The sequence below is a fragment of the Antechinus flavipes genome, chromosome 1, assembly GCF_016432865.1.
Source record: "Antechinus flavipes isolate AdamAnt ecotype Samford, QLD, Australia chromosome 1, AdamAnt_v2, whole genome shotgun sequence".
Classification (NCBI taxonomy): Eukaryota; Metazoa; Chordata; class Mammalia; order Dasyuromorphia; family Dasyuridae; genus Antechinus; species Antechinus flavipes.
The window spans coordinates 72,176,909-72,199,366 of record NC_067398.1 but is presented as its reverse complement, the minus strand read 5'-3'; the positions used below and the strand labels follow the sequence as shown (position 1 = coordinate 72,199,366).

The following is a 22,458-nucleotide window of genomic DNA, read 5'->3' as shown; positions in this document are numbered from 1 at the left end:
TAAGTTGGAACAGGATTCACCTGATCAAGGTTCTTTTCTTAACTATGTTCTACCTTTAAATCCATTCCTATAGATCAATCCTTTTCCTTCTGAGACAAATCAAACATGCTATTTGATCTCATTTCCTTTTCATTACTAAATGAATTAAACTTGGGATATAATTGAATATTTTTCATAACCAAATTACTCAGGATTCAAGCTTCTTTTTTCCCCACTGAGACATCAGAGTAGAACAAAGGCATTTTCCACTCTTCTAAAAAAGAAATGACAGCATACTCTTAATCTTAGTGTATAAGGAAAAAGTAATTATGGTCCTAAATCTCAGCTGACATTACTTTTGAATGAAAACTGAAACCCTCTTGGTTAGGCTTTGTGACCAGGCAACCAGAGACATTCTGATTTCTCCATAGGAAAGCATAAAACTACATGAAATAAACACACTGAACAATCAAGAACTTCTCTCTCATCCCCCAATCAAAATACAGTAATAAATAGTGCCATTATTGTGGGATTGTCATTAGAAAATAAGGATGATTCTTCTAATGTTGATTTTCCATTTTACATGACATGCATGTACATCCTTTTTTACTTAAATAGGCAATCTACTCAGATCTGTGACTTTCAGAGAATAATGTCTGATTCTTTCACTGTCCTTTTTGTGTACTGTATGGCTAAAATGTGACTTGACCACTTTATAAGATGAGGAGGAAGAAGACTGTGGTGATAATATGTGTTTTTGCAAATATAAATGCAAGACAGGAATGAGAAGAGCTCTGAATTTAGACTCTCAATGATATGATTACAGATCTTATTATTCCTACAATCATTAGTGACCTTTTTGGGCCTTTCTTCATTTCTAAAATGAGGAAATTTGAACAGATGATCACTAAGATTTCTTCTAGCTCTAAATCCGTGACCTGAGAAATAAATGATAGCAGGAAGGAGAAGATTGTGAAATACATTAGATCAGGGAGAGTTCTCATTTCAGCGTCTATAGAAGCTGAGAAGGCTTATTATTTTTCCAATATACAGTGGCCTTAAGGATATAAGCTGTGTTTTCTATTTCAATTTTAATTTTTTTAAATACCTCACAGTGCTTACTAAGCATGGTTCTGGGCACAGCGTAAGTGCTCATTACTTCTCGACTGAAGTGGAAGGATCAAGTAAGCTCCTGAGTTGTATATTGATACATGGTGAGAAAACTCCATGTCGCTTGGTGTGTCCATTAGGATTTTACCTCTTGTAATACTCATTATGCATGCTTTTTTTGTAAACAGATCAGTCTCTTCATATTTGCTCCTTGGTGTGTTAATCATCAAGCAAAAAAAGGGAACTAAATGCCTTTCCTTTGAAACAAGGGGAAGCTTTTATTTTCTAGAATTTTCTGTTTTCAAAAGTTTTTTTGAGGTATATAGAGAAAATATACTTTGCTGTGCATCAAACCAGTGATGTGTCTTATCTTTGTCATATACAAATTGCTCTTTTAAATAAATTTAGTCCAATTCAATAAGGATTCATTAAGTACCTACTATGTTTGTCTGAGTTGACCCTTTTGTTAGCAATTATTTCCCACAAATGTTAATTATCCAGAGATGTTTCTTGTACATGTGTCAGCTGTCATTGTACCTGCTATTCCCTGGGTATCATTACCACTAACATTTTACACACACACATACACACACACACGCCTATTCACTCACTTGCTCAATGTATATATTATTGATGGCCCCCTCAAAAAAGAATCACTGTTACTTTTCAATAGCTCACTCTACCCCCAAAGAACATGAAGTTACAACAAAAAGAATCGTGAAGCAAAATAAACCAATACACTTAATAAGTAAAAAATGTATGTCTCACTCTGCATTCATAGTTTACCTCTTCTCTACCAAAAGGCAGGAGACTTACTTGACTATCACTGCTCTAAAGTTAGATTGTAGTTATTCTGAGGAGATTTCTTAAGTCTATAGGTATTTACTAGAAAGAACTTTTTAAACATAGTTTATGTATATGTATAAATATATACATATATATGAACTTTTCTTTCAAAGTTCATCATATAAAAGAAACCACAGCTTTCTAGGTACTCATATACTTTGAAGGAAATATAAAATCATGAAAATTCTCTAAGGATTTTTGGGGAAAGGGTTTGGTTATTTTTGTTTTGTTTTATCCTGTAAGTTAATGGAAAAAGTTTAAAAGACAAAGAAAAGAGGGAAATTACAAATGCCTTGTTCTTCCAAGAGATAAACTGAAGCAGCCTAATGATCAAGCAGGCAGAGTCTAGGAGAGTCATTTTTCTCTCAGACAGAAGGATAGATCTGAATGGAAAGTCCAGCAAATATGAACTTAATGGCCAGGCCCAGTCAATAACAGAGTTGCTTCCAAACACTGATTTCTAAGGAGCTGAAAGGAAAGTGGGGAACTGTGATAGAAGTGGAGATTCATGCGGAAAGATCAAGAGGAAAGGAATGTATTAGAAATTGGCCATCTGTATGATTCAATCTGTTTCTCCAAAGGTTTATTGTCATTGTTGTGTTTATGATTGTTTAAATGGTTCCTGTTTGGTTTCAGTAACTGCATCTTCTCCTGAGATGTCATCAGATTCATAGGTGTGGCTAGTATGTTTCTTTTTGTTTCATTCATATTTGTACCTAGTAGACTCTATTAACAAAATTACAAAAAAGTATTTAAGAGACCTTTGTCTTCATTGAAATTTAAATGGAGTAAGATATTAATTTTCTTAGCTCACTTTTTTCTTTAGTGACTTACTTCTGCCTTCCTGTCTATGGAATTAATTTTCACTCAACTCTGATATTTAAAAATTCTTTCTAACAACTAATAAAAAGGCTTCAGAAATCTCTTCAAGTTAGCTACAAATCCAAACTTCAGAACACTGAGGGTAAAATGAGCCTCTTAGTTCTCAGTAGTGAGGAGGTGAACTATGAGTTCATACTTTTTTTTTTACTTATTAAGTGTATTGGTTTGTTTTGCTATACTATTCCTTGTTATAAGTTAGTGTTCTTTTGGGAGTGAAAGCAGGCTATTAGAGGGTAACAGTGATGTTTCTGTTTGTTTTTTTAGAGGGCCATCAATAAAACCTTTTGTTAAAAAAAAACTGCTACCAAAAATATTCCTTTTCTGTAGATTAGTAAATATTATAGCAACTTTTAAATAAAAATTCCATAATCCAATAACACTAAATATTTGACTGTTTCAAGATTAAACTATGTAAATTATCTAAATCTGACTTGGAACACATCTACCTGACATGATTTAGCTTCAAACCTTGCATCATATTTAGAAAATACAATTTAAACATATCAGAGCTGAAGAGATCATCTGGTCCAACTCCATCAATATATAGTTGTGGAAAATGAATACCTGAGAGGATTTTCCAAAACTCATGAAATTAATCCCTTTGTTCTAGTCAAGCTACTCAGCTAACTGTACTATGTGCATGACATTGCATCTCCCAGTGCCTTATTCAAGTGAAACCTCATTCTTGGGATGCCCTTCTTTCCTGTCCCTGCCCTAACATTTTTCGAAGTTCTTAAAAACCCATTGCTTTTTTGAGACTTTTTATGATTACTCCTCTGCTATTAGTAATCTCCTTTGCTTTTACCTAATATATACATTACCTAATTATCATATTATATATATATATATATATATATATATATATTACCTAATAATATATTCTCTAAATTGAATGTAATTATCTCAGAAGTTGGGCTTGTTTTGATCTTTGTATCCTTCTTGGCCTTGTATGTAGTAGGTATTTAAGAAATATGTTGAATTGAATTGAAATGGAAGAGCCAAAACTTGAACTCAGACCTTATGTCTCCAAATCTAGGATTCTATCTAATATTTTTTTAACCTTGACAAAGTGAATATCATTTCAGAGTTTTTGTGTATAAATCCCACTTGCCAAACAGTAGGTTTGCCATTGTTGATGGATGTTCTGTTTTTAATTGGCTGAGTCTTAAATGTTTCATAATATTCAAATCCTCTTCTGATCCCAAAGGAAATATCAACATTTCAGTTAGGGGGAAAAGACTCTTAATGATCCATAGAAGATTTATTTGAGGCCAAAAATGATTCCTATGTAAGAAACAGCAAATCTAAGCTATATTTTTTTATGTCTTTATAAAATTAACTTGAGTGTGTCTGAACCTTGGAGATATTTTAACTGGTGACCTTCATAACCTGCCTCCTTGCTCCTTAAATCCTCCACCTTGAGTCTCTATATTTAATATTTACTTCTTGCACAGAGGAGAAAATTAGAGTTTCATTGCTACTTGCCAAGTCAGTTGCTTTCTATGAAGCATCATCAAAGAGGTAAAAGTATGAAGTTGAATGTCTTGAATATAAATAAATGATCACAAATCAAATAAAACTTAATATATTCACTTTGTTGACTTGTATAGATCAATCACTGTGGAGTGTTTTTTTTTTTTTTAATAAGGTGGATCTGTTTGGAAATATTTTTCTATGGTACAATCTGTGTTATATTGGCTTTAAACAGCATAGGCTTTCTTAAATGATGGACAGACTTCAAAGCTTCAAAGATTCTGTATGGATATAGTCAGTCTCACAAGCCTAAATGCATATCTGAATATTAAATGGGTTGTAGGGCTCCAGGGCCTAGCTACAAGAGGAGACAAAAGCCTTATTTCTCCCCATCTGTGCCTGATCTTAATTTGGAGACATTAAGAAAGCAAACAGGTATCAATAGATCTGCTGCAGATTTCTGGCCTCTTTGGCCTCAAGGAATAGACATCCTGTTGTTTTTATGCATTTCCATTGATAATTAAAGTTCATATCTTTTTTTACATAATCTCTTTGTGGAGGCTGCTTACAAGCAATAAAAATAGTGAAAATGGGCTACATTGTAATGTATCAGTAGATCAAGAAAGAGATTTACAGTATTGAACATGATATCTTATTGTCATTTTCTGCTTAAAAAATCATCTGGGTTAGCATTCTAGCCCTAAATAAGTCAGTTAACATCTCTGCATTTCAGTTTCCTCATTTTTGTAAAATGAAGAGTTTGTATCAAATGATCTCTAAGTATCTTTTTTGGCGTGAAATTCCACAGTTCTACACTTGAACTCTCTTTATCTTTTGTTGTTGTTCAATTGTCTTGTTTCTATTTGACTCTTCATGACTTCATTGGGGATTTTATTAGAAAAGATGAATGAGTTTGACATTTCCTTCTTTTATTTATGACATAATAGCAAAAATTGCAAATGGAGAAAATATGACTAGCAAGAAGATGGGCAATTCTGAGTGAATATATGAATGGATCAATGAGTTACTAAATGAAGAATGAACAAGTTGTAATATTAAGTAAAATATTTGAAGAATTTTAAAGCAGAAAAATGTCATATAAAATAGCAAACAGTTTAATAACATTCTAGTGATGTTTTCTGAAGTGTTAAAAGAGGACTATTTGATGACTGACTACATGTGGGGCCAACCTGTAAGAAATTCTCTGGCATTGTTATTTGTAGGAATATATTCCTTAAAAATATCCTTATCCCATAACTTTGACAGAAGCTATATCTGAATCTGCCACAGGAATATCAAAGGTGCTTATGTTAGAGTTTCTATTCCTGTTATAAAACAGGAGTCATAATACAAGGGAAACTGAGGCTTGGGGTTTTGAGGAATACAGAATTTAGAAACAGCTCTAGGTTCATTCTTGAAGATGAACCATATAACCGAACATAATAAAAATATGATAAAGAAGCAGGCATGTATTTTGAAGCAATAAAGACTACTTATATTGAACATGTTAATAAAGGAATGAAATAATCTGGGAAAGTGCTTTATGTGTTAATATTATTGCTATAGGATCACTACATTAATTTGTTTACATGATATGAATCTGGAGGCCAAGATCATATGCCCCAATTTGTCTCCTTTCAAACTTACAGGAACCTGGAGCATAACAACATATCTATATTTTGTCCAGTATCACTTGTCCTGACTTTCACTGCCATCTGACCTCAGTGAAAAGACACCATCTGTGTATATTTTGATATTTTAGAAAAGACCACCTCAAAATATTTCCAAAACAATTGAATGCCTATTTTGTCAAACAAGGCATTTCACTTAAAAGCTATGATGGTTAATGTTGGGTATAATAATGATTTAATGCAAAAGACCATAATTAGAATATAAGCAGCATGGTTTTAAAAATGTAGCGATCCCCCAAAATAATTCAGACAGGCTAAAGAATGAATCAAAATGTAGAATATCTGTTATATGGACTTAAGGTTTGCATTATATAGAAAGAATATGCATCAAGAGAAAAAATGTAGCAAAATAAACTTCAGCTTTTATATTAATATTTAGTTAATTCTTTTGATAATTATAAAATCACATGAGCCTCTTAAAGGGGATAAGTACCCAAAATGCTTTTAGTCTTTCCCAGTTTAGCATGTTTCCCTTTCTTCTCTCTTGAGAGCTCAAGCTCACCTGCTTCTATTACTGTAGCAATAATAGCTTATAAAGCATTTTTCCCAGATTCTTTCATTCCTCTTTGACTTGTTCAACAGAAGCAGTCTTTATCACTTCAAAATATTTGCCTGCTTCTTTTCCATATTTTCTATGATCCTGTGCTATCTAGTTCATCTTCAAGAATAAACCTAGAGCTGTTTCTAAATTGTATATTCCTCAAAGCTACAAAGCCTCAGGTATGCTTGTATCATAACTCCTGTGTTATAACAGAAAAGTAAACTCTAACATCAGAGAATGATTATTATTATCTTTTCCTCTACTTGAATTCTTCTAACTTAATTTTACCTGTGGAAAGGACATAGGTTTCCAACTATAATCCAACTATAACCCTACTCTGCTGAATTTCAGATAAGCTTTTTTTGTAAAGGTTTTTTATTATAGTTACCATTTCTTCATATTACCAACTAAAGAATTTTAAAATGACAAAGAAAAAAGCAAAAGTCATAAAGAAATTATAGATGAGAATCTGGAACATGTTGGAGTTTGACTAGCTAATCTCTTAAGGTCCCCTTCCAACTACAATCCTATCTGTTAAGAGTTAATTGAGGCAGAGCCAAGGTGGCAGAGAGAAGCCTGAGCTATCCCCACTCACAATCAATGGTAGATCAAGTCTCTGAGCAGGTTCTGGAGTGACAGAACCAGCAGACATTAAGAGTGAAACAATTTTCCAGGTTAAGGTATTTTGGAAGGATTGCAGGAAAGGTTACCACTTGGGCAGAGGAGAATGTGGCCCAGCACAGGAACAGTATGGGGAATGCAGCTGGAAGTTCTTAAGCAAAATATAAACCAGAAGCATTGTCCTCTCCATCTTGATTCAGATGGACAGTGGCTCAACAACTATGCGATCTCAAATCCAAGTACAGAGGGCAAATTGGGAGTCCCTGAGCTCCTGCATAATAGGCAGGACTAGGCCAGGACAACCGAGTGCAATGAGAAAGCTAGCAGTATTACCAGCCCCAGCAGAAAAAGTCAGTGAGAAATCCCTCTATCCCTGCAAAAGAAGCTTGGGACAACCTCCCCTATGCACTAGGAGCAGAGCTCAACATTTTAAAAGAAGCAAAAAGAGCCCTGATTTTTTTTAAGCTACTATGGCAACAGGGAAGATCAGAACATAATCCAGAATAGGACAGCAGTGGTAAAATGCCTACATGTGAAACTTCAAAAGAGGATATGAACTGATTTCAAACTCTGAAGTTTCTCTTGGAAGATTTCTAAAGAAATTTTAAAAACCAAGTAAGACAGATAGAAGTAAATTGGGAAAAGAAATAAGAGACTTGCAGGAGAATTATGGAAAAAAATTCAACAGCTTAGAAAAAGAAGCACAGAAATTGACTGAAGAAAACAATTCCTTAAAAATAGATTTGGCAAAATGGAAAAAAATATATACTGAAGAAAACAACTTCTTAAAAATACATTTGGTGAAATGGGGAAAAATACACAGAGGATAACAACTCTTTACAAAATTGAATTGGTGAAATGGAACAAAAATCCACTCAACAAAACAGTTTTGTTAAAAGTATAATTGGCCAAATAAAAAAGGTAAAAGAAGAAAATAATCCATTAAAATTTTAATAGACAAATGAACGCAAATGACTCAATAATGCATTAAGAATAAAAACAAATAATAGTGGATTCTAATCATTTGGGGACTAGCTGAATGGTGTAAAAATGTAATGGAATATTATTTTCTGTAATAAATGATTAGCATACTGATTTCAGAAAAGCCTAGAAGACTTACATGAACTGATGCTGATTAAAGTGAGCAGAACCAAGAGAACATTGTACACAGTAATAACAAGATTATGTAAGGGGAAACTGTGATGGATTCTCAGCAATGTAATTATCCAAAAGAATTTCAATAAATTGTGATGAAAAATGCCATCCTCATCTTGAAAGAGAAATATTGAGACTGAATGTGATTTAAAGCACATTATTTTCACCTTTCTTTTTCTTTTTCATTTTTTTTTGCCTTTTGGTCTGATTTTTCTTGCACAAAATGACAAATATGGAAATATGGAAATACATTTCAAAATACTGTATAGGTATAACCTGTATCATATTGTTTGCTGTCATGGGGAGGGAAGAGTTAGGAATTGAAAACAAATATTTAGAACATAAAAATCTTACAAAAATAAATGTTGAAAACTATCTTTACATGTATTTGGAAAAATAAAATATTATTGGGGGGAAGAGCTAACTGAAGTCTTCAATGTCATTTAATGGAGAAAGACCTAATCAGAGGCAGGTAAATTGTATAGTTAATAGGATACTGGACTTGGACTCAGGATGAACTGAATTCAAATAATATCTCAGGAAATTACTAGCTATGGCATCCTAAGCAATTCACTTAACCTCTTTTTCTGCCTCAGTTTTTTTTTTTTGTTTGTAGAATAAATACATAAATAGTGCCTATCTTTCAGGCCTTCATAAAAGATAAAATGAGCTAGTCTTTGTAAAGTGCTTTGCAATCCTTAAAATTGACATAGAAATTCTAGTTACTATTATCTCATATGACTATTTATAAAGAGTTTTATAAAAGTTAATTTGTAAACATTTTTGCACTTTTCTTGTAACATAGTAGATGCTGTATAATTGTTTATTTCTCATTCTCTCTTTTTTTCCTATCTTCTCCAATTAATCTTTCTTAATTCCTCTCTTTTGTAGACTATTTTTTTTGTTTGTGCAGAGGTCTGTATCTGGGATTGAGAATATCATGCAAGATTAAAAGCAGTTAGGTCAGCTTTTTTGGATTATGTAATATATGAGGAGGAGCGATAAGTAATAAGTTTGTAATGATAAGTTTAACTACCAAATAGTCTAATGTATATTTTATCTTAAAAGTGATAGGGAGAAGTTAGATGTTTTTGAGCAGGAGACTGATTTGGTCAGATCTGTGCTTTAGAAATATAATTTTCATATCCATTTGGGAGATGCATTGAGAAAAAGAAGGTACTTTAAATTAGAATGGAAGTTGGGACAAGAGATAGATTTTAGGGAAAAGATAATTAATTATGTTTTGAATATATGGAGATTGATTTGGCTATGGGACATCCAAGTGAAAATTTCCAATAGGAAGCTGATGATGGATGACCAGAGCTTAGGAAAAAGAAGAGACTGACTCCATACCTTAGGAAGTGTTCTAAAAAAGATAATAAATGAATCTGTGAGAGCTGTTGAAATATAGAGATTGTCTTCCACATAATCTTGGGATGTGTCCATAGTCTGGGGATAAAGACATGGATAATTTGTGATGCATGAAATGCATCACAGTGGGTTGATATGAGCTGTCATTACATAGAACTGTCTATTATTTTCTGAATACATTCCTCAGACTTGTTTGTTGAGGGGGTGATTTTTTCCAGGATAATAATAGTTATAACAGTTGTTTGAAAAGCTATGAAAGAATTTTTCTATGACTAGCTCTAAAGAGCAAATCAGGGACAATATGGTGGGAAGTATCACACATGACTTTACAAATCATAGTCAAAGGATATTAACCACATTTGTATCTTAATTGTTGCCCCTTTGGTAGTTTGTTGATTCCTATATTCCTGTTTTCAGAATAAAGTTTTTAAAGGCATCGAATAAAATGTATAGAATTTTAAAATATAGGTATCATATTGAAGTTATTTTGAAATGTAGTTATCAAAATATTTTTTGAAAAGCAAAGTTTACTAAAATATTGATGAATGAATGGAGTAAAAGGAGAGAAGAGGTAAGTATAAATGTGGGGTAATAGGGAGGTAAATACACAATTGGTCTTCATAACTGTGAATGTGAATGGGACGAGGGAATGCCCATCAATCAGGGAATAACTGAATAAGTTGGGCTATATGAATGTAATATTATTGTGCTACAAAAAAATTGATGAGCAGATTTCAGAAAAACCTGGAAAGACTTAGATGAACTGATACTGAGGGAAGTGAGCAGAACCAGAAAATATTATACACTGTAACAGCAAAATTACCATTGATTTAGCTCTTCTCAGCAATATAGTCATTCAAGACAATTCCAAAAGACTCATAACAGAAAATGCTATTCACATTCAGAGAAAGGATTATGGAGTCTGGATGCATATTATTTTTTATTATGTGTATGTGTATGTGTGTTGTTGTTTTTTTTCCCATTTTGTTCTTTTTTCACAACGTGAATAATGTGGGAATATGTTTACATGATTACAAATGTATTACCTATATCTGATTCTTTGCCGTTTTAGGGAAGGAGCATAGGAGGAAGGAAGGGAGAAAAATTTTGGAACTCAAAATCTTATTTAAAAATTAATGTAATTTTTTTTACATGTAATTGGAAAAAATAAAATATTATTTACCCCCAAAATTAGTTTACTAATCCTATGAGCTAGTCGAACACTCTAATTATATAAAAGCACCAAGTCCACACATTTGTACAATTACACAAGTAGTGAATAATAGAATCAGGATTTGAATCCAATTCCTTATAACTACAAAATCACAATTCTTTCCCCTGCCCTAATTAACATCACAGACAGGCTCAATTAAAATAGTATTTTCTAATGATGAGAACAGTCTGAAGTTGTAATGCTTTCTTTATTGAAGAGTGAATTCCTCTTTACTGAAAATGTTAAGACAGAGATTGGCTGTATGTGCCAAAATGTTTGTAGCAGCCCTGTTTGTAGTGGCCAGAAACTGGAAAATGAATGGATGCCCATCAATTGGAGAATGGCTGGGTAAATTGTGGTATATGAATGTTATGGAATATTATTGTTCTGTAAGAAATGACCAGCAGGATGAATACAGAGAGGACTGGCGAGACTTACATGAACTGATGCTAAGTGAAATGAGCAGAACCAGGAGATCATTATACACTTCGACAACGATATTGTATGAGGACATATTTTGATGGAAGTGGATTTCTTTGACAAAGAGACCTGAGTTTCAATTGATAAATGACGGACAAAAGCAGCTACACCCAAAGAAAGAACACTGGGAAACGAATGTGAACTATCTGCATTTTTGTTTTTCTTCCCGGGTTATTTATACCTTCTGAATCCAATTCTCCTATGCAACAAGAGAACTGTTCGGTTCTGCAAACATATATTGTATCTAGGATATACTGCAACATATCCAACATATAAAGGACTGCTTGCCATCTAGGGGAGGGGGTGGAGGGAGGGAGGGGAAAAAAAATCGGAACAGAAACGAGTGTCAATATAAAGTAATTATTAAATAAAAAGTTTTAAAAAAAAGACAGAGATTGGATGACCATATGCCAGGAATATTCTGGTATGAATTATTTTGGTGAATGAAAAATTGGATTAGATGACTTCCAAAATCACTTCCAACTAAGAGCATATGATTCTATGAGAGAAATCAAACTAGTTAAGAAATGAAAATTAGAGATAGCAGAGAGATTTAAAAGCCTTTGGATTTAAGTTAAAGCTGAGTCTGTAAGATTAAAGGAGAATTTAAGATTTTATCCTTTTTTTCACTTTTTAGAGTTAAAAATCTTATTGTAACCTTTCTTTTCCCCACTAGACACAAAAGTAGAACCCAGGGATAAGTGCCCTCACTAGTCCATGGCCAAAATGGTTCCGCATTCCTAATTTTTTTTATCAAGAATCTAAAAGTATTTCTCTTCATGCTTGCTTAACAGTAGCTCAGGCACCAGTTATTAAATTAACTATTCTATACTGAATGAATTTGGTGATTGGAGGACAATTCAATTTTTTGTGGGAATACAAAAAACAAAAAGACTTAAAATCTTGGCTTTTCCTTTGGGGAAGTTACTCTTTGTTAAAAAAAAAAAAAAAAGTGAATTCTCAAATCAACATCTTTATTACAACATACCAAAACATATGGGATGCAGCCAAAGCAAAACTTACAGGAATATTTGTATATCTAAATACTTACATAAAAAGAATAGAGAAAGAGGGCATCAATGAATTAGGAAGGCAATTTTAAAATCTAGAAAAAGAACAAATCAAAAATCCCCAATTAAACCCCAATTTAGAAATTATGAAAATCAAATGAGAGATTAATAAAATTGAAAGTAAGAAAGCTTTTGAACTAGTAAATAAAACCAAGAGTTGGTTTTATGAGAAAAAAAAAACAATGATACAAAAGATAAAACTTTGTTTCATTTGATTTTTTAAAAAGAAAGATAAAAACCAGTATCAGAAATTTACCACCAATTAAAAGGAAATTAAAGCAATAATTAGGAGCACTTTTGCCTAACTGAATGTCAATAAATCTGATAATCTAAGTGAAATGGATGAATATTTGCAAAAAATATAATTTGCTCAGATTAATAGAAAAGGATGGGGATTGATGGGCATTCTCTCAATTTCCAGTCCTTTGTCACAAAAAGAGATATAATAAATATTTTTTATATAGTTGGGTCCTTTTTTCTTTTCCCGTGATTTCTTTGGAATACAGACCTAGTAAAGGTATTGCTGGATCAAAGAGGATACACAGTTTTATATCTTTTGGGCATATTTCCAAATTGCTCTCCAGAACAATTAGACCAGATCACAATTCCAACAATTTTGCTTTAGTGTCCCAATTTTCCCACATCTCCAACATTTGTCATTTTCCTTTTCTATTGTATTAGGTGATAAGTGTTGAGGTAGTACCTCAGAGATATTTTAATGTACATTTCTCTAATTAACATTTTATTCCTTGTAAAAAAAATTCTGTGCCAGAGCATACTTTAGAAATAATTCATCCTTTTACTTAATAGGCCTACTAATTTCAAGATTTGTTTGTTTTGGTTATTTTTGATGTTGTTGTTGCTGTTTTTCCTTTAGCCTTATATCTAGATCTCTTCTCTTTGTTATTTCCTCCAGTTTTAGCAGATTTCTACTAGCAAAAACAGTCATTCGTGGGATTTATACAAACAGAAAGACTATATGTGTGTGTGTGTGTAATATATACATATATATACACATATATATGTGTGTGTCTCTTTAGAGATAGATACACACATATTCACACATATATATACACAGAAATATATAATATGTATAATATAATTTTTTCCTTTGTAATCTTATGTATTTCTTTTATGCATCAAGAACATTACACTATGGGGTGTATAGAATTCATCAAATTGTCAAAGGAGTCCATTACATTTTTTTTAAGTTTAAGAAGCCTTGAGTTTGAGAGATGAATGGTCTGATAATAGACTGGATAATATATTTAAAGATAATATGCTTAAGACACAAATGACTTAAACATGTTGCAAAGAGCTGGCATTCTGAAGGCTTCAGATCCCATAATGGTATTATCCTGAGGCTGAAATAAGCTTGTAGATATATAATAAGCTATATAAGATATCTTGAACAACAAATGGAAGATGTGTTGCAAAAAAGCAAGTTTGGGCTTAAAGTAGGAGAAAAAAGTTCCCCAGTAATTACAGCCACACAAAAGCAGAATATATTGTCTTAGTAACTGTTGGGTTCTCCTTCACTATAGGTCTTTGAGCAAAAACTAAATAATCAGTTGTTGGACATAATGGTGTATGGTTTCAGTATAGTTTGAACTAAATAACTACAAGAGGGCCTTTCCAAATCTGAAATCTTGTGAGTCTGTGAAATGTTGTTGAAAGCCATAGTCACAAAGAAAAACTGAGTTTTTATTTATAGTCTGACAAAAGAACAGGAGATCATGTTATTGAGAATGAAAAATGTCATAATTCAGAGAGGGCACTGTGATTATAGATATCACTTGAATCTTGATTGATTAAGAAAGCTGTGTTGCTGCCTTCGAGTCTCTGTACCTTCGTTGCTCTTTGAATAATGGAGCTTTCTCATCCCTGTTCAGTGTAGCACTCCTGTTCTAGGATAACGAGATAGGCAGATGTCATAGAAACTACACGCTAATGAGAAATGCTAGATTCTTCCTTCAGGGGTTTCTATGAATTGGCCTCAAGATGGGCTTTTAATGAGCTTTTATGTAACATTTACCTACGCAGTCTAGCAGTAAGTTGAAACCCTGATAGAGAGAAGAGGGTCTTTCTAAGGTAGGCTACTTACTATATATAATGAATGATCAGCATAATGAAAGGATAGAAGAGATAATTATAATGAAGACCAAGTACCAAATTAATCATATAGGATGTTATTTGCTCCTTATGCTTGATAGATACTGTGCTATCCAGACAGAAAATTAATTTTTTACCTGAGATGGCAGCTCACCAGCCTGATAGCGTCCTAATGAACTAATCTGATAGCAGTTGGGCAATACTATCACTTGGGAATAACTTCAGTAATTTCATGATTCTCTTTCAATAAGGACAAAGGTTCAATTTAGCTTGGACATGAAGGAAAAATGATTTTGCATGCTGAATTGGTAATTATCAGAGCCACTAGGAAAACAGATTAAGATAAAAAAATTTAAATGTCTATTGATTTAGCTCTTGTATTTAAAAATTATTATATGTGTGGCTATCATGGAATTTAATCTAAGCTATTTATTTCCTCCTATTCTTTTTCTTAGTAGGACTGGAGAAGACTATTTGAAGAGCATTGTGATATCACTTTTATACCATTTTATAAATTTTATAAAATACATTGATAAGATAGCATGAGATAGTAGATAGTAGTTATTGGACTCGAATCCAAAAATACTTGAGAACAAATCCTACCTCTGACATATATAGTCTGTGTGTGACCCTGGTTTCTCAGTGATCTCTAGATAACTCTCTAAGACTATTTAGTATGAGGGAAAATGTCAACCTATATTAGTAGAGAAGCTTTCTACATTGGGGAATTCCCTCACCATCATGAATGAAACCACATGTCCCAGACCTGTATTTCTGTTTATAAGGAGAGCCGGTAAAAGGCTATTTCCCTCCACTTATTTATATTTGTAGCTTAAGCCAATTGCCAACATGTGGATGAGCAACACAGATTCATTTTTTATTCAAGGCCTTTTGAGAAACAAAAAAAAAGAATTCTTATTTTTAACCCTCCCTAAGCGTAATATTGACTGGAATCACTATTTTTAAATAACATAATCAGAAAAAGATTTAAAGAAATATAAATTGCTTGTTATAATTGGATACTGCTTCACTCCCTTCTATTAAGTCCCAAATTTCTGATTTTCTCCAGAGTTCAAATGGCTATAACTCATCTGGATACTTTCATGACTTTTGCCCAAAACTCATCCACTGCTCCAAGATCTTCAGATATGTTCCAGTAAGAAGGCCTTGCAGCATCTACTTACCATAATTAAATTATTGTTCTTGTCATTTCTTCTCTCTGGCTTCTCTCCTCTTCTCTCATTTAATACAGCACTTGAGCTTGTCCTCTATTTGACAGGAGTCTCATTGTACTTAGAGTCAAAGATCCTCCCATACACCCACTCTTTTTTCCATAATCAGTCCCAGAAAATACCTGAAGCAATTCTGTCACATCTCTGTCCAGCCCATTGAAAAACAGGCATACTGGCTTTTGTCCTCCTGCAGAAAAAAAGAAAATATTATAGCCATTTATTTGCCATCCATATCATAGACTTTTTTTCTATTTGTAAAAAGTGTCACATGTGCCTTATTAACCAATTAATGCTACTTTCTATCCTAGGCAGATATCATGAATTGTATATGTTAGGTTTTCTTATCAAGGTATTTTACAGGCTTCCAATATCGCCATAATCTTGGATGAGTTACTTCTTCTTAGGACTCCTTTCTTTGTCTGTAAAATGAGGTGGTTGGATTACATCAGTGATACTGTCTCTGTCTCTCTGTGTGTTTCTCTCTGTGTGTGTTTATCTTTCTTTTTCCCTCTCTCTGTCAATCTCTCTCTCTCTCTCTCTCTCTCTCTCTCTCTCTCTCTCTCTCTCTTTCTCTCTCTCTCTCTCTCTCTCTTTCTCTCTCTCTCTCTCTCTCTCTCTCTCTCTCTCTCTCTCTCTCTCTCTCTCTCTCTCTCTCTCCTCTCTCTCTCTTTGACTTGATCTCTGTCTCTCTGTGTTCTTTGTTTCTGTCTCTCTGTCTCTCTTTTTGTCTCTCTCCATCTCTCTTTCCCTGTATGCGTATGTTTGTTTTTGTGTTTGTTTCTCTGTCAATCTCTCTCTGTCCCTATATTTGTATGTGTCTCTTTCTGTCTCTGCCTCTCTATGTATCTCTCAGCCCCTCTGACTTTCTTTTCTCTATCTTTGTCTTTCTTTCTCTGTCTATCTTTCTTCTCTCCTTCCTCTCTCCGTTTCATATAAATATATACATTTTTACAAATATATGTGTATATACATTTACATTTAAATATATTTATAATTGTATTTAAATATAATTGCTTTTCTTTGTAAACATATTTTATTTTATGTATTTTAAATCATTCTTCTGAATAAGATTTATTATATTCCATTATTTTATTATTATGCTATTTATTTTACATTTATATCATATTCATAGTTATGCCATTTTGAATAATAATGTAATACTATCTTGCCTGAAAAATGGATTTTTTTCAATGAAATCAGGGAAAACTTGTATGAACTGATTCAGAATGAAGTAAACAGAATGTGGAGAAAGAATTCTATAAAAACACTGTTAACAACAACTTTGAAAGACTTCAGGATTCTGATCAATATAATGACCAACCTTAATTCCATAGGTCCCATGATGAAACATCCCACCTACTTCTTAGGATGTGTAATGACATTTATAATTTTTAGATATGGACAATGAAGAGATTTGTATTGCTTGACTATAAGAATAGTCAAACTGATTATAAAGGCTTTCCTTTTCTCTCCCTTTTTTATTGATAGTAGGAAAGTAGGAGAGAGAAAATTCATTTTTGTTCATTGAAAAGAATACACACAGACACACACACACACACACACATACACACACATATATATATAACTTAATTTAAAATGATAGTATAAAAGAATATTTGGATTTTAACATACTTTCAAGGGGGTCCATAATACAAAAAAAGTTAATAATTCCCATAATGATCCCAAAGTTCTGTTTCAGATATTAATCCTATCATCTTATGACTATAACAAGAGGGTCATCATCTTCTTTTTTATGCATTGAGCATTTTGTTTGCTCTTCTGGTGCAGAAATTATTTCATTAATCTTCATTAAACTAATGTGGGACAAGGGAGCAGAGATTATTTATTCTTATTTATACAAGCAAAGAAAGGTTAAATGACTTGCCCTGAGAAACAGTGTAAGGCATTTACTATGCTACCCCTTAGACACTTTCCTAAGTAATATTAATGTCAGGTTCCCCATCATCCATTTTGGTTTGATTAGCCTAGAATTATCAGTGGATAGCTCTCAGCTCCAGGAGTTCTTTTAAATTCATGGTCTGGCAAAATGAACAGAAAGACCAAGTAGAAAGAGTCTGATTTAATAAATCCAGCGAGAGAATTGAATGTAATCAATTCATTAAATCTCAGATACAGGAAATTTTCTTGGTGGGTATAAGAATAGTCTAAAACTTTGTTTCATCTGGCAATAATAGGTTGAGGTCCAATACCAGATTTCTTTTTTTCTCTTACACTTTTTAACCATTGAAGGTCTAAATAAAAATAAACTGGCTGTATGTCAGATCAATGAATGGCTCAAGTTTTTAACAATTCACTCTTGTCAACCATTTTTACAGCACTCAAGCATTTTGAGCATGCATTTTCTTCCTTAATGAGCAGAATGATACACAAGAAGAGGGAAAGAATAGGGGACAATTTGTACGTTTAGGGACCTAAGTTGTTGAGAAGTGGACTAAAAACAATAGTGGTCAAAATATGAACCAAAATCAGAAGGTTAAAATCACAATACTGTGGGCTAAAGGACTACCAAGGTCCCAAGAAGACAAAATTATACTATGTGCAAACAATCAAACTATCAACTAAGAAGCATTTGTTAAGCAATATAAAGAAAGACTGTACTAAGTCCTAGGGATACAAGGATGAAAATATTATATAGTTCCTGCCCTCAAGGAGCTTATATTCAATCAAGTGAGATAATGGATAATTTAAAAATAAATATGAAGTAAATGGCTAGGGAGGAAGGTATGGAAGAGTAAAGGTTTTAGCATTTAAGGAACTCAAGAAGAACCATATTTAGCAGGTGGAGCTGAACCTTGAAGGAGACTAGCAATTCTAAGAGGTAGAGAAAAAATGAGCAGGAAGTACACCACAGCATACAAAGGAATAGAGATGGACAAAGGAATGCCCTAGGTAAGGAAGCAAGAAAGCCCCTATGATTGAACTGTTGCCTTCATAGGAGAAAGTTATATATAAATCTAAAAAGGTAGATTGGAACCAGGTGTGAAGGGCTTTAAATGCCAAACAGAGGATTTTGCATTTGAATCCAGAAAACTCCAGCAAGGTTGCCAAGGGCAATAGAACACATGGCTATCATATACAACTCCCCTAATTACTATGAGCTTTGGGGATGCAGTCAAAAGAAGATGGAAACTTCCCTGCATCAGGAAAGATTCCTGGGGAACCCAGGTACGTTCTTCCCGAACTCCAGATATTTATTTATATCTGAGACTTTCTCTACAAATGAATGAATCTTTCACAAAGCTGCATTGGAGTGTCCAATTTTGCTACCACTGGCAGTAGACTATTCTCATTTTCCTCTTTAAAACATATTATTACACAACACCTTCATATGCCCACAGTGGTAGTATAACGGCTTTGTTGGGAGCAATTTGTTTCTCTTCCTTGCCATATTGATTGCTTATGGCTCCTAGCATCCTTGCTACTATTGAACATGTTGCTAAAATTCAGTGCTGCTGTGTCGTCACTTACCCCCGTGACTATCTGCATGTCTAAACTGAAGTTATTGTAGAATGTGCTATTGATTTAGAATATAAAATAGTGCTATCAAAGCGCGAGCATGACTTTATAAAGAACCAGCCTTTTAAAATCATGGTTACTAGGCTGATTGATCAAGAGAAGGGAAGAAGCATTTATTTAAGCACCTTCTGTGTGCTAGGCTACACTAATTCTAAGGACATTACAGATATTATTTCATTCATCCTATAATAATCTTAGGAATTAGGTGCTATTATCACCATTTTACAGTTAAAGAAACTTAGGCAGGCAAAATTAGGTGATTTGCTCAGGATCAAATAGCTAGGAAGTATGGGTTTTAAATTTTGGTCTAGCACTCTATGCATTGTATTACCTAACTGCCTCTCAGCTGTGTAATATGTTTTATTTATATATAAAGAAAGCCTGTGGACAAAGCTTCTCTTCGTTTTCTGAAAGAAAACTTGGAGAAGTGTGGGGTAGCATACAGGAATAAGAAGGTAATCTATGCAGACCATATTCTGAAGTAATGTGATCCATCCTAGAAAGTGTCAAAAGGGGTTCAACTGGAAGATAAAGAGTTTCTAGTATATTCAATATACAATCTGTGGAAAAATGTAGGAATTGAGAGAAGATGGGGGAAAAGACTACTGAGGTATAAGGTATATATGATAGTTTTTTGGGGGGGTTTTGGTGGGGAGGAAGCATTTGGGTCAGGGTCATACAGCTAGTAAGTATCTAGAAGCTAGATTTGAACTCAGGGGCCAGTGTTTTATTCACTGTGTTACCTAGTCCCTTCCCCCATAGATGTCTTAAGAGATTGACTCACCTGTGTTTGTTGAGCATCTATTCCTTAGAGGTGCTAAAACCACCAATTGATCTTCTCTTCCCCAAAACTCCTATATTCCAGGAATACTGAAACTATTCCCAACTTCTATTATTCCTAGCACTTCTATGCATTTCCAGGATTTCTCATCCCATTTTAACAATATCATGTTTGTCCTGTTACTCCTTGGCCGAGATATTCATAATCAGTCATTTCTCATCCTTAGGAGCCCTTTGACACAAAAAATCCTAGATAAAGAAAAAGTGAAAACAGAAGGTAGTCAACTTAACTTGGAGGCAGGAGTGTGTATAGGAAAAGGATATCAGAGGAAAGCCAAAAAATGAACATTAAAGACACAGAAACTCATAAAGACCATCTACTAAGACACAGAGAAGTTATGATCTGTGTTGGTAGAGGGAATCCTCACAGTGATAAAGATTATGGTTCTCTGAAATATTTAAGTGTGTGTATGTGTGTGTGTGTGTGTGTATATGTATGTGTGTATGTATAAACATACATATGTACATATATTTAAATACATGCACACCTATATCTAAACATACATGTATATGTGTGTATAAACATATAATTTGTTGCTCCTGGTCTTTCACCCGCAAAAAAGAATTAGAGGCAACATTGTTGGAATCAGAAGATCTAAATCAGATCTTGGTGAGCTCCAAATGGCAAGGTCATTGAACAATGTAGGTAAATGTAGAATATCTTATCCTAAGTCTAGAGCAGATGAAGATATTTAATAATCCGTCCGAGGCTAATTGTCCCTTTACCTGCAGTTGATATCACCAAGCAATTAAAGATCCATAATTTTTAGAGTCTTTGATGGAACTCAAGTTCTTAGGGCTGGGTGAATTGATGTCCTTAGACCATAAAGTGACTTTCAAGGTCCTTTTTAGGATTCCCTGTATACTTCAGGGAGTGAGGTAGTTCAGAATCTTTTTCTGAGCCAGTGAGGGGAGCTCAAGGTCATTTTCTATTTTTGAATACCTTGTTCATGACAGAAGACGAACTTCCAAAATAGATGAGTTTTGTCACTACAGAGTGGTATAGGATCTTGTACTCCCCATAGGGTAAACATTACTTTTAGGAAGAGACCAGTTGTTTTGGTAAAAAGCATTTATTTCCTCAGTAATCTATTTCAAAGAACAAATTGCTTGACTTTGTCTCTTCCCTCCAAGCACAGGGAGATTTTAATTCTATACCTTTGGGTTTGATTACTTTCATACACCATACACATGATGGAAAAACAAAACAACAACAACAAAAAATAACCAACAAAAAATAAATGGAAAAGAGTGGCTGCATGAAAGTAGTGGCTTATTCAGCACTGACAATTCATTTTAGATGTCTTTATTGATTCTAAGAAAAAAGAAGAAGTGGTTAGAGGTAAGAGAGAGGTGACTTAAAATGTGGCCCATGAGCATAAAGAAATTCTATTGTGCTTTAAGAAATTTCCCATTAGAAGAACACAAAGATATATGGAGTGAATCATATGAAGAAACAGAGAGTATGGAAAGAATGAAAGCAGTAATACATACAGTGACTTTAAGTATATAAGCAATCAATCAAAGAGCATTTGAATGCCTACTAAAATAATAACACCAACACAAATGGGAAGGATACGTTTAAAAGACATTCAGGAAGGGACACAGATGAAAGATCACATTTTTATTATGATTTTGTTAAAGTTGATGTCACTTTTCTTAACAGTTCAAATTTTGAAAGCATACTTTTTTTCTTTTTTTATAATGATCATTTTTCATAGTGTGGAGGAATTTTTTTTGCTGTGTTTTTCTCTTCAATTGGGCAAGTAGATGGTGCAATGGATAGAATGTAAGACCTGGAATCAGGAAGACTCATCTTACTGAGTTCAATTCTGGCCTTAAACATTTACTAACTATATGACTCTGGACAAGTCATTTAACCCTGCTTGCCTCAGTTTCCTCATCTGTAAAACGAACTGGGGAAGGAACAGACAAACCACTCTATTGTCTTTGCCAAGAAAACTACAAATGGAGTCATGAAGAGTTGAATATGACTGAAAAGATTGAACAATAACAATTCTCCTAAAATGGCATTGTACTTTTCTATCAGTATTTTTTGTTTGTCTGTTTTACTTTTTTTATTTCCTTGTGAACTATAAATTCCTTTAGAACTAATTATTTTTGTTTTGATTTTGTATTTTCAGAGACTACAACATTCATGACATGTCATAGGTTCTTAATATATACTTTTCTTACATTAAATGAAATGTAAAAGAAGGAAGTTGCAAGAAGGGCAGGGTCTTGTAAGCATTCCCACCAGGAGGTACAGATATGTCCTAATTAAATGCAGATTGAATCTTAGAGC

The 22,458-nt window shown here is 33.4% G+C and overlaps 1 protein-coding gene across 1 annotated transcript in view; it reads left to right on the top strand.

Moving 5' to 3' along the window:
* The window catches only part of VWC2 (von Willebrand factor C domain containing 2), a 194,300-nt gene that overhangs the window by 53,369 nt on the left and 118,473 nt on the right, over window positions 1–22,458 (top strand). The gene's annotated exons all lie outside the window — the stretch shown is intronic.